Source organism: Tinamus guttatus, unplaced genomic scaffold, assembly GCF_059628265.1.
Source record: "Tinamus guttatus ecotype Peru unplaced genomic scaffold, ASM5962826v1 Tinamus_guttatus_pri_ptg001135l, whole genome shotgun sequence".
Taxonomy (NCBI): domain Eukaryota; kingdom Metazoa; phylum Chordata; class Aves; order Tinamiformes; family Tinamidae; genus Tinamus; species Tinamus guttatus.
This window is the reverse complement of record NW_028289669.1, coordinates 91,055-100,946: the sequence shown is the minus strand read 5'-3', so window position 1 is coordinate 100,946 and position 9,892 is coordinate 91,055. Positions and strand designations below refer to the sequence as shown.

Here is a 9,892-nt window from a genome sequence, read left to right as displayed (position 1 = left end):
TACAAAAGCTTTAGTGAGAACTCTGGCTGAATAAACACAACAGACTTATGCAAGAATGAAACAGAGAGAATAGCCTCTAAAGAGAGGCAGATCATACAGATGCTGGAGTCGGGTGCTCATGAATACAGCCAGGACAGCAGTGTAGAGAATCATGAATAAGCAAGTCACATTCCACGCAAAATGCATTCTGACATACTTTACATATGTAAACCTGGGTAGAAAAGATTGAAAAATAAAACAAAAGAACATTATTAGCATTAAAGCACTATAATAGGACAGTAGTTATGTCATCGAGATAACGTAATATACTGAATATTTTGCTCATTAACTGAAGTATGGGTTCTATAGCTAAAATGCATAAAGTGCTGAGGTACATTCAAATGGCAAACAGTGGATGGATGTTTGTTTATGCAACTCCCTTCCCACACGTGTAAAATAAGTGCAGTTTTAAAGGCAAAACTATATGACTGAAAACTCTATCTAGCCACAAGAGAAACTGACACAGACTTTCCTGGCTTTTTTTTTTTTTTTTTTTTTTTCCCTAAAAGACACTACTAGGAGGTTATCTTTGACACCTCTCAATGCAAGTTTCCATACTGTTTCCATACTTACATTTTGAGCTTTCATTTCTCCCTGGCAGCCTTGACAGTACCTACAATGTAAAATTGCACATTTTTACTGAAAAAAAAAAAAGTTTTTAAACACCATTTTATATAGTCTTTGCATACACAATAATAATTTATGTTTTTTTTCTCCAGGTATTCACCTGAACACACAGGATAAAAACTAATGAAAACTACAAACATTTACTATCAGAGGTGATCAATTCCCACCAAACATTCAACAGTATCACCAACAGTACTAAAGCTACTGCCAACTATTCTTACTTTCTTAAGATAAAAACTCCACAAGTACATTCATTATCACGTATATGATTTACGTACCGTTCCCCTTGGTATTCTGCCAGGGGAACTTCCTGAAAGGCATCCAAAGGGAACAAGTGATGGTAAGACCAAGCCAGATGAGGTGCAGACACTAATGTAAGACCTGCAAATAGATATCAGAATTATTACAAGACAGAACTTCCTCCAAAGCATTTCTTTTATATTAAACAAAACAGAGTGGCAAAACAGAAAAGCAATGCTTAATAAGTCAATGATTCAGAATTTTAATAATTAAAAAGCTTGTCAGATTCAATAATCCAAGTTTGTAATCATTTCCAGAATTAAATTAATTAAAACAACAAGCAATGAATATATTTCTTCTAATTTTGCAATTAAAAGATTTAATTGAGCCTTTAGAAATACATTTGCACGCTGCTATAATGCTGCCAAGCCACACCACAGGCCTCTTCAGGCTAACACAAGCTCATGTCATGTGGGCTGGCAGGGACTTCCTCAGCACTCACTCATGTGCAGCATAAACTTTTCACCTCTTGTTTCGCTGACAACCACAGGGAATCTCTTGCTGATATATAGGATTTCTAAGCACACTATTAGCTTGCTGAAATTAAACTGCTGTTGGTATGAAAACAAATGATATGAATTATGAGAGAGTGACCTTAAACTAGAATTATTTATTCTCTTGCCAAATGCACATCTATCACACATTAGTCATGCACATGTAGAAGCTAACAGGAGTAAAGCTGTAGCTAGCACAACACTCCTAGTATGAAAAGTAATCCCCCCATTGCCATTAAGCAGGGAGGCAGGGACCCATATGTTGCACAGTTCCCTAATCTTTGCAAGGTTGAAGACTTTCCCACTTGCAACTCTGCAGCCTTTCATGTATCATGTGCAGTGTCTGTCCTTCAGCTTTCCCTTCTGAAACCTTCATCTACAGATTCGTAGCAGAGGGGACAAAACTTCCACCCTTGTACTTCCTCCTCATGGCCTAACACTGAGGAGTCTGAAACACCACTATGCCTGCTGTGCGTGTCTTAGGTGTCCTAGTCCCTGATGTAAGATAGCAAACCGCCTACAGCTTATTAGGCTCTGCTACATTTCTATACAGTATATGCTGATTTGAAAATATTTCTGGAGTTCTTGCATTTCTCCATCATAATCCTAAGCCTCTTATCATAGTATCAAATAGTATCAAAATATTCATACTATTACTGCAGATGTATTTGTGAAACTGAACAGGAGGTAATTACATCATCCACTCAAGCTTTCCCCTGTCTGTGGCAGTTTTGAATACACAAATAATTCAGGACAAAACAAACAAACAAAAGCCCCACACAAACACAACAACAAGAAAACACCCTTTATTTACAATTAACAACGTGATATAACTTTACCACTACAGGTAGAATCCCGAGAGTCCTCACAACAAGATGACATTTCAAAACAGAGGAATGAAGGCTTCTTAAAGCACAACTGGCCTTTGATTACTGAGTTACAGCTGAGTTTTCCTGACCTTTAAGTATCTTATCTCTAACGCAATCTATTTGCTCAACTATTCTTGCTACTCACCACAGATTTTGCATTCCACAGGAAGTTCACAATATTTGGCTCTGCACTGGGGACAGAAATATCCACCCAGCGTAAGACCTGGCTCACTGTTGTTTTCCAATTGCCTGGAATGGAGACAGACAGGAGAGACAGGAGGTTGGAGGAAGAAATCAGTACCATTTTCTAAATTATGGTATGCTGTGAAGCTGTATAAATATCACCATTAATAATGGCTATATTGGTAATACTACACAACTGGTAACACTACATAATACTGGTAATGCTACTAGTTCTCAGAACAAATATTGTTTAAAAAGTTTCTGTACCAGTTATCTATATAGGAGAATCAGAAAACAACCGAGTGAGACATCAGTGACCACTTTCCCACAAAAGTAGAACAAAAACAATTTCTCCCCACATAAAGAAGAATCAAATTATCTTTAGAAAAATAAAGTTATGAAATGTATCAGTACTACTCCCTCAATAGTCTATACTGACTTTATGATGCACATTAATATTTATTCCCTCTAACAGCATCATTTCCTTCTGAAAACTCATGCTGCTGTCAGCCTTGAAGGCTATGATTCTTTTTACAGAGCACTGTTATGTTAATCAAACTGAGGCAACTGTTTTAAACTTTGATTTTATATCACTAAACATTAGTAAAGCAATAAATAAACAAAAAGTTAATTCCAGATAATACCCTTCTTTATCATGATTATATCTTTACAATGATAAGAAAATTCTTCAATGCAAAAATGCTAGTAAAATTGGTAATAATTTCAATACCTTGTGAGATCCCTGTGTTCTGGACACTGCACAACATACATCTAAGCCATGCATTACCTTCAAAATTTCTTTAAAGTAAAATTTTAAAAGTATACTTATTTAGAGAAGAACACAAGATAAAGAAATGATCCACACTCAGAATGTTAATCTGTAAGCTGGGAAGTAACACAGACTTATTTCCACAAATAACATAACGACAACTTAAGTTAGAAAAAAAAAGTAACCAATGCTGTCACTAAAAAAAACAAACAAACAAAAAAAAAAAACCCCGAAAACCAGAATATTTAAATTACATAAGAACACCTTATAATTACATAAGAACATTGACAGCTTTTCTCTTTAACATTACTAGTAATTACATTGTAGGAGTTACTGTTACAGAAACTGATGTTAACATATTAAAGCTCCACATCATACAGCTTTATCTGTGGAACACTAGGTTTTGGATATATTTCCTCTTCCAAAGCAGCAGCTGAAAGCTGATAATTATTTCACTAAATTTTATTAATTTTGTAACTTGGAGAAGCCCTAAAATTTTCTCCTAACATAACAGGATAATTGTCTTTAAACAAGGAAATGCAACAAAGTAGTTACTTAATTTCAAATTTCAACTTTCAAGTATATTTACAAGACTTCAGATACATACCACCCGTTTCTCGGGCAAGCACAGTGCAAACTCGAACTTCAGCACTTAGACCGATGACAGATACTCTGATCTTAACTGCTTTTAAGCACTTCATATGAAAAAAGAAAGCATACTCAAATTCATCAGCAGAACTGAAAATGGTAGAAAGGTGCAAAGTTTTAAATGATAATTTAACGGTTACGACATCTTAACTGACTGGTTTTAGTCTAAGAGATTGGAGGTTTGCAGTATTAGTTAAACTTTACTTCTGTACCTTAATTAGATCATAGATGTTGGCTGGATCACATGTTGTCAGACTGCTGAAGATTATCAAAACCTCTCTGCTTGTATGTCCTGGCATGTGCCTAAAGAAAGTATACAGTTAATCTACCTACGTACACTAAGCTATATATATGCTAAAGTTTTCAAGGACTGTGATGTACTGAAGTCAGAAAAGAACACAATATGAAAATGCCGACAGATTACAAAAAACTGTGGTAAGATCCTTTTCTGAGAATCAGTATTTCACATACAATATTTAATTTTCTCTGTCTTTCATCTGATTGCTTGATAGATATGGTCACCATGCTACCCCATAACTTATCCATACTCTCACAAGTAAAAATTCACCTTCAAACTAGTAGTAAGTCCTCTCAACTTCTTAAAACAAAACCAAAAAGAACAACAACAAATAACAAACTTGGATTTGTTGATAGACGTAAATGTACTTTAACTACTGCCTTTCCTTTCATAGTTCTTCATGGAAAACCCTCCTCCAATATGGTCAAATAATTTTCTATGACATTACTACTAGCTTCTTTCTGTCAGTGTTACTAGCTATTTGTTAAGCAAATTTTGTTAAGCAAATTCTCCTACAAATGTTTTACCCTCTCAATGCCTCACATGGCGAATATGTATAAAATGGGGTTAAGAAGTCTATCCTACCCCAAATTCATCTCTCTGCTACTTTTTGTAAGAGGCGCATCTCTAAACAGAAGCATCTTGTCTTTGAATACTGAATATGCTAGCAGCGCAGAAGTTAGCTTCTAACCATTTGTAACATAAAAGAACGTAAAGCCTTCTTTAAAGGCTCTGGACAGCACAATGCAAGGCAGTACTTGTCAAAATCAGCCTTTCCTACCCCTCAGCACTATACTGATTAAGGAAAACAGACAGGGAAAGAAAGGAGCTGTTTATATACTAACTTTAAAGTCTTCATAGCCAAATTTCAGGAATTATATAGAGATGGCTCTCCATGGCAGTTCATATCTACTGCTTTCTTCAGAGCAGTTACGTGCTTTTTTGAGTTACCTGTAAGGGAATAAAACATTCACCTGAAATAACAAGTTAAAAATGAAAATATTTATGATACATATTTTACAAATTTTACTTGATGAGTAATGGCTTTCAGCCTGTTACTTGCAGGTCCCCATTTCTTACAAATTGACCCTTTGGCCGGAATGTTTAAAAACAGTGCACTACTATCAGAAATACATTTATTCTACAGGCACAGTTGTTAGAAACTCAGAAGGTCAAAAACAAAGTTACTGATATAGATTATTAAACGCTTAACAAGATGAAAGAGAAAAAATTGAACTGACTTAAAGAATGTCAGTAGAAACAGTGTTTTGTTTTTTGTTTCCCCAAAGTACTCTTCAAACACTGATTGATCCTCAAGCTCAGTAAATTTGTTCCAATTTTACAGGTGGGTAAAGAGACCAGATTTTAAACAACTTCCCTGAAACCACATAACTTGTTAGTGGCAGAATATAGGAAACCAAGAAATCTTGCTTCTTATTATTTTGTCTAATCTTACAGAACACACGAATGTCAGCAAATAAAAGTTAACTAACAGGATAAGATATTAACTTTCAGGGAGACAAAACACATTTCCCTTGAATTCTGGGTAAGACTTGATCAGGCACAAACGGATGATGCCAGTTCTGGATCCAAAGAGATTGAAATCGTTATCTGCAAGTTGTCTGAAACAGTTATACTGAAAAGCATACAATTACACTGAAAAGTGTAACCTTAATCGAAAATACTATGTTAATGATACTCCACTGTCAGTAGAGTCATCCAGGTGGAAATTGCAATATCAAGGCTTTATAGTACAAGAGATGACAACAGATCTCCAATTTTAAAGAGAACACTACCATCCTACCTGAAAGTTCTGTCATTTTTTCAGCTCTTTTACTCTTCGTTACAATTAAGTCAATCTGGAGGAGAAAAAGATAAAATTATTCTTAAGAAATTAGAACCAACTTAATTTATATTTTTGACCCAAGAAGTATCAAAGACGACCTAGCACAAATTAGCTAACCATAAAGGCTTTCTTTTAAGGGTAACAACAGCAGCACAATGCTACGTATCGATTAACATACATTCCTGCACCTTCATTGTCACAAAATGTAAAATAACTCTTTCTAAATTCTAATGCTGAAATAAAGTCTAATCAAGTCTTCTGTGTTACAATTCACATCTAGAAAAAAAAAAGAAAGGGGTGGGGGAAATATATATATGTCTTCCCATTTTTCATTAGTTAAAGCAAAAAAAAAAAAAAGTCATCAGGCTGATGGGGAAGGGAAGGAAAGGAACATATCAATTGAAAATAGTTTACTATACAATGTTATAAATAAAACTAAGCTTTCAGAACAGGCTTCAGTTCTCTAATCAATTGTGGTAATAGTGATTGTACATACCTGACTAATAGGATTTTGGTCAAAGTACTCTTCAACAAAATACTCCAATAACTATAAAGAAAAGTTAAGACTGTTAAAAAAATATATAAACAGTTTAATTCCACATACACTGAGTGGTTAACACCTGCAAAGCAAAGATTCAGTGACATTAAGAATGGGAGAGTAGGAGAAAAAGGATGCACGAGCCTTCACTTCCACTCTCCTTCCTCTGGCCAAGGAAGCCTTAGCCCTTGCACCCTTCTCATTCCCGTATTATTATGGAAAGTATATTTCAGAAAACTCATTTTACTGACTTTGTATATTAAGGGTCTAGATTCATGTTAATTCAAATAGACATTTAAGATGCAACAAAAAGCATTAATCTGAAATCCTGGGTTTTGAATATTTTGTACAATGCTTAATGTTATAAGCGAAAATCCTATAGGATTTTAGAATCCAATTTTGCTTCTCTGCATTTAGAAACAACTTCTGTCTAGCATCCACTCAAATCAGAATTTTTTGAAGCCACAAACATAAGAAAAAGTAAACATTGCTATATGTGTAAACAAAGTACATTTTCTCTCTTCCCACCCCTTATTATGGGCAGCACTTCAGCTCAATTTCTACATACTTCTTTATCATCTTTTCACAATACATCCTTAGGAACTGTTTACACTCTACAGTAGCACTTCTGCAAGGCAAACTGATCTTACATTTACTTCTCAAAAAACAAAGCCAAACTGTTCCAGGAAAATTACAGTCTAATAACATAAAAAAGGGGGAAAAAAAAAGTGGAGATGAGATCAGAGATGAGGATATGCAAGTCATCTAGTCACAAGAGATTACTTCTAAATACAACATGAAAATTATTTACAGAGTAGCAGTGGGTTAGTAAAAGATAATTTTTCAGTACAGAAATACCTTTAAAGTGCAAGTAAGTCTGTTGGGTTTTAAATCTTGGTCCTCCATAGTTCTTGATCCATCAATGACTACATAAAGGTGACGCATCTGCAGTATCAACATAATACTAATTCTACAAGTTTCCAGTTTAGGATAAAGATCAAATTTTATCCTCTACAGAAGAGTTGTTTATATAAGTGATTCATTATTTTCCTTACTCAAATGTCAAAGAAAATTTAAAATACTAACCAAATCATAGGTTTTAAGGCTATGCAATCAAAAACGGCAGAAAAAAAGAAATATTTTTCCACATTTCCTTCAAAAGGAAACAAAAGAGTCTTTTATGACTAATAGTCACTGTTCTTATGCTCTCAAGTAAGTTACAAAATAATCGTAGTTTGCAAACTTGCACTTATTTAATCTCTTCACCCGAGGAACTCAACATGTCATAAAGCAGTATTACAGTTTACAATTCTCTTAAACTCTGTCCACCTATTCAGATAGAGAAAACAGAACAGCAAGAATGTATATGATCTGACTGCATCTGCAAAGCATGCCCTGATGCAGAAAATAAACCAAATCTCAACCTCTGAAGCTATTAATGCTTCACATTCCACACTACCACTAAGCTCAAAAAAAAAGTCTAAAAAACTGCAGGGTGGCAAAAAGAAAGCTTCAGTCTCTGCCATATAAATTAAAAGTGTTCTTCATATTAGGCATGCTACTGCAGTTCAAGTAGTTTTGGACATAGGACAGACAAGAATAAGCTATACCATTCCAAGTCGAACCTGTCCATGGTGTTCCTGGAGTCTAAATAATAAATAAATAAACAAACACAGGTTTTAAATAAAATCAATCTTTTTTTTTGCATCTTAAAAGATTCTAATCCTACAGTTCCAGCACACATGAAATTATCATTTATCATGATAATCACAGTAGCTTACTTCAATTGAAAAGAAACAAAAGGGGAGATTATAAACTCAACCTTCAACTATAAACAGATCTAACAACTCTTAGAAAACAAAGTACAGTTCTTATGACCAGATTTAATGAAACTTTAAAAGTTCACCTAACTTGGAAAGTTTTACGGTAATATGGAGAAAAAAAAAAAAAAAAAAAAAAAAAAACACCAAACCAACCAACCAAAAAAACCCACTAATTCTGTCTAGCAACTCTTCTGACGGCATCAAACAAGAATTGGGTGCCAATAAAAAATTTAAAGCAAAATTTGTAGATAAGTTACAGAATTCCTCTGAACAGTCCAACTATTGCAATTACACTGCTCCATACAGCATATCAGATCAAGACCTAACCTCCTTGGTTAGCATACACCACTCACTCTTAGAAGAAACTAAAGATTAAAATAAGTCTTTCCTCCCCCCCCCCCCCGCTCCGAGTCAAGCAACAAATAGGAGCCCGAGTTCTACATCTGGAGTTCTGAAGGAGCAAAGGCCAAAAATTACTGCAGGTGTAGAGATGCTTCATCTACCCAAAGGATCCAGTTTTGAAACAAAGATCTCATAGCTGACAATAACCACATTTCTTAAACATGCTTGTGGATAAACGTACCTTTTTTCGCTTAGCCTTGAAAAGAATGTCCTCAATGGTAGCTTTTAGTGAACCAGATTCGTCTTCTTTAAGGATTTCCCTACATAAAACAAATTGTTACTGCAATATACAGAAAACTTAAAATGAAGCACAAGGAAGACTAGGGTAAGGCGAGGCACACAAAGGAAAGGGAGAGCCTACCATGTTCTTCCGTAGCCTCCTTCCCAGCACTTGGTCCTTTCAGGCTCGTCATCCATGTTTGCGGTTCTGCTCTCCCTACGCTGCGCGGCACAACCGTGTCATAGCTGGAACCACGGAACCTTTCCCACAAATGGCACTGGCCTCGCCGAGGGGCCGCCACCCGCCGGGCAGGGAGGCGCGGCCACCGCTTCGAGGTAAATCTGGTTGTGGAGCCGCCACTGCGGGGGGCTGCTGCAGACGGAGGGGAACCGGGCCAGGCCCAGCGTGAGGGTATTTGGGGAGAGGGACAGGGTGCGCGAGCTGCCCTACCAGCTTCCCAACGGCGGCGCCGCTCCAGACGGAAGCGCTTGTGCTTGTCCACCCGCTCCTCCCTCGGTGCTGCCGCGAATCCTCCCCGGCTGCGGCGCCCGGGCCGCGGAGCGACCGTTCCGCGCTGGAGGCGCCGCTTGCCCGCAGGAGCCGGAGCCCGTGAGGAGCCGGCGAGGACGAAGGCTCGGGTCCGACCGGGGCTGGCGCCGCTGGCGAGGGGACGGTGCTGCGGGCCGGGACGCCGCCAGACACAAGATGGACTCCAGGGGGAGCAGGTGAGTGAGGCCGCGCAGGGCTGCGCGTTTTCACACACAAACGCTAACGGAGAAGCGAGGCAGTGCAGGCAAAGGCAGCCCAAGAACGCACAGGTGTGCCAGCACGCGTAG

At 37.2% G+C, this 9,892-nt stretch overlaps 1 long non-coding RNA gene and 1 pseudogene across 2 annotated transcripts; both read right to left on the bottom strand.

Moving 5' to 3' along the window:
• Positions 1 to 100: 100 nt before the first annotated feature.
• On the bottom strand, positions 101 to 2,597 carry LOC148590729 (uncharacterized). The gene is made up of 4 exons (XR_015914260.1): positions 2,475 to 2,597; positions 945 to 1,047; positions 613 to 652; positions 101 to 211 (listed from the first exon to the last, which is right to left on the bottom strand). It is a non-coding gene; the product is annotated as an uncharacterized LOC148590729 (long non-coding RNA).
• A 1,259-nt stretch (positions 2,598 to 3,856) lies between these two features.
• On the bottom strand, positions 3,857 to 9,328 carry LOC104578102 (general transcription factor IIH subunit 2-like; annotated as a pseudogene). Its single transcript, XR_015914264.1, has 9 exons — positions 9,198 to 9,328; positions 9,021 to 9,096; positions 8,222 to 8,260; positions 7,470 to 7,556; positions 6,570 to 6,620; positions 6,032 to 6,086; positions 5,073 to 5,178; positions 4,142 to 4,232; positions 3,857 to 3,976 (listed from the first exon to the last, which is right to left on the bottom strand). The product of XR_015914264.1 is annotated as a general transcription factor IIH subunit 2-like (transcript).
• Positions 9,329 to 9,892: the final 564 nt, after the last annotated feature.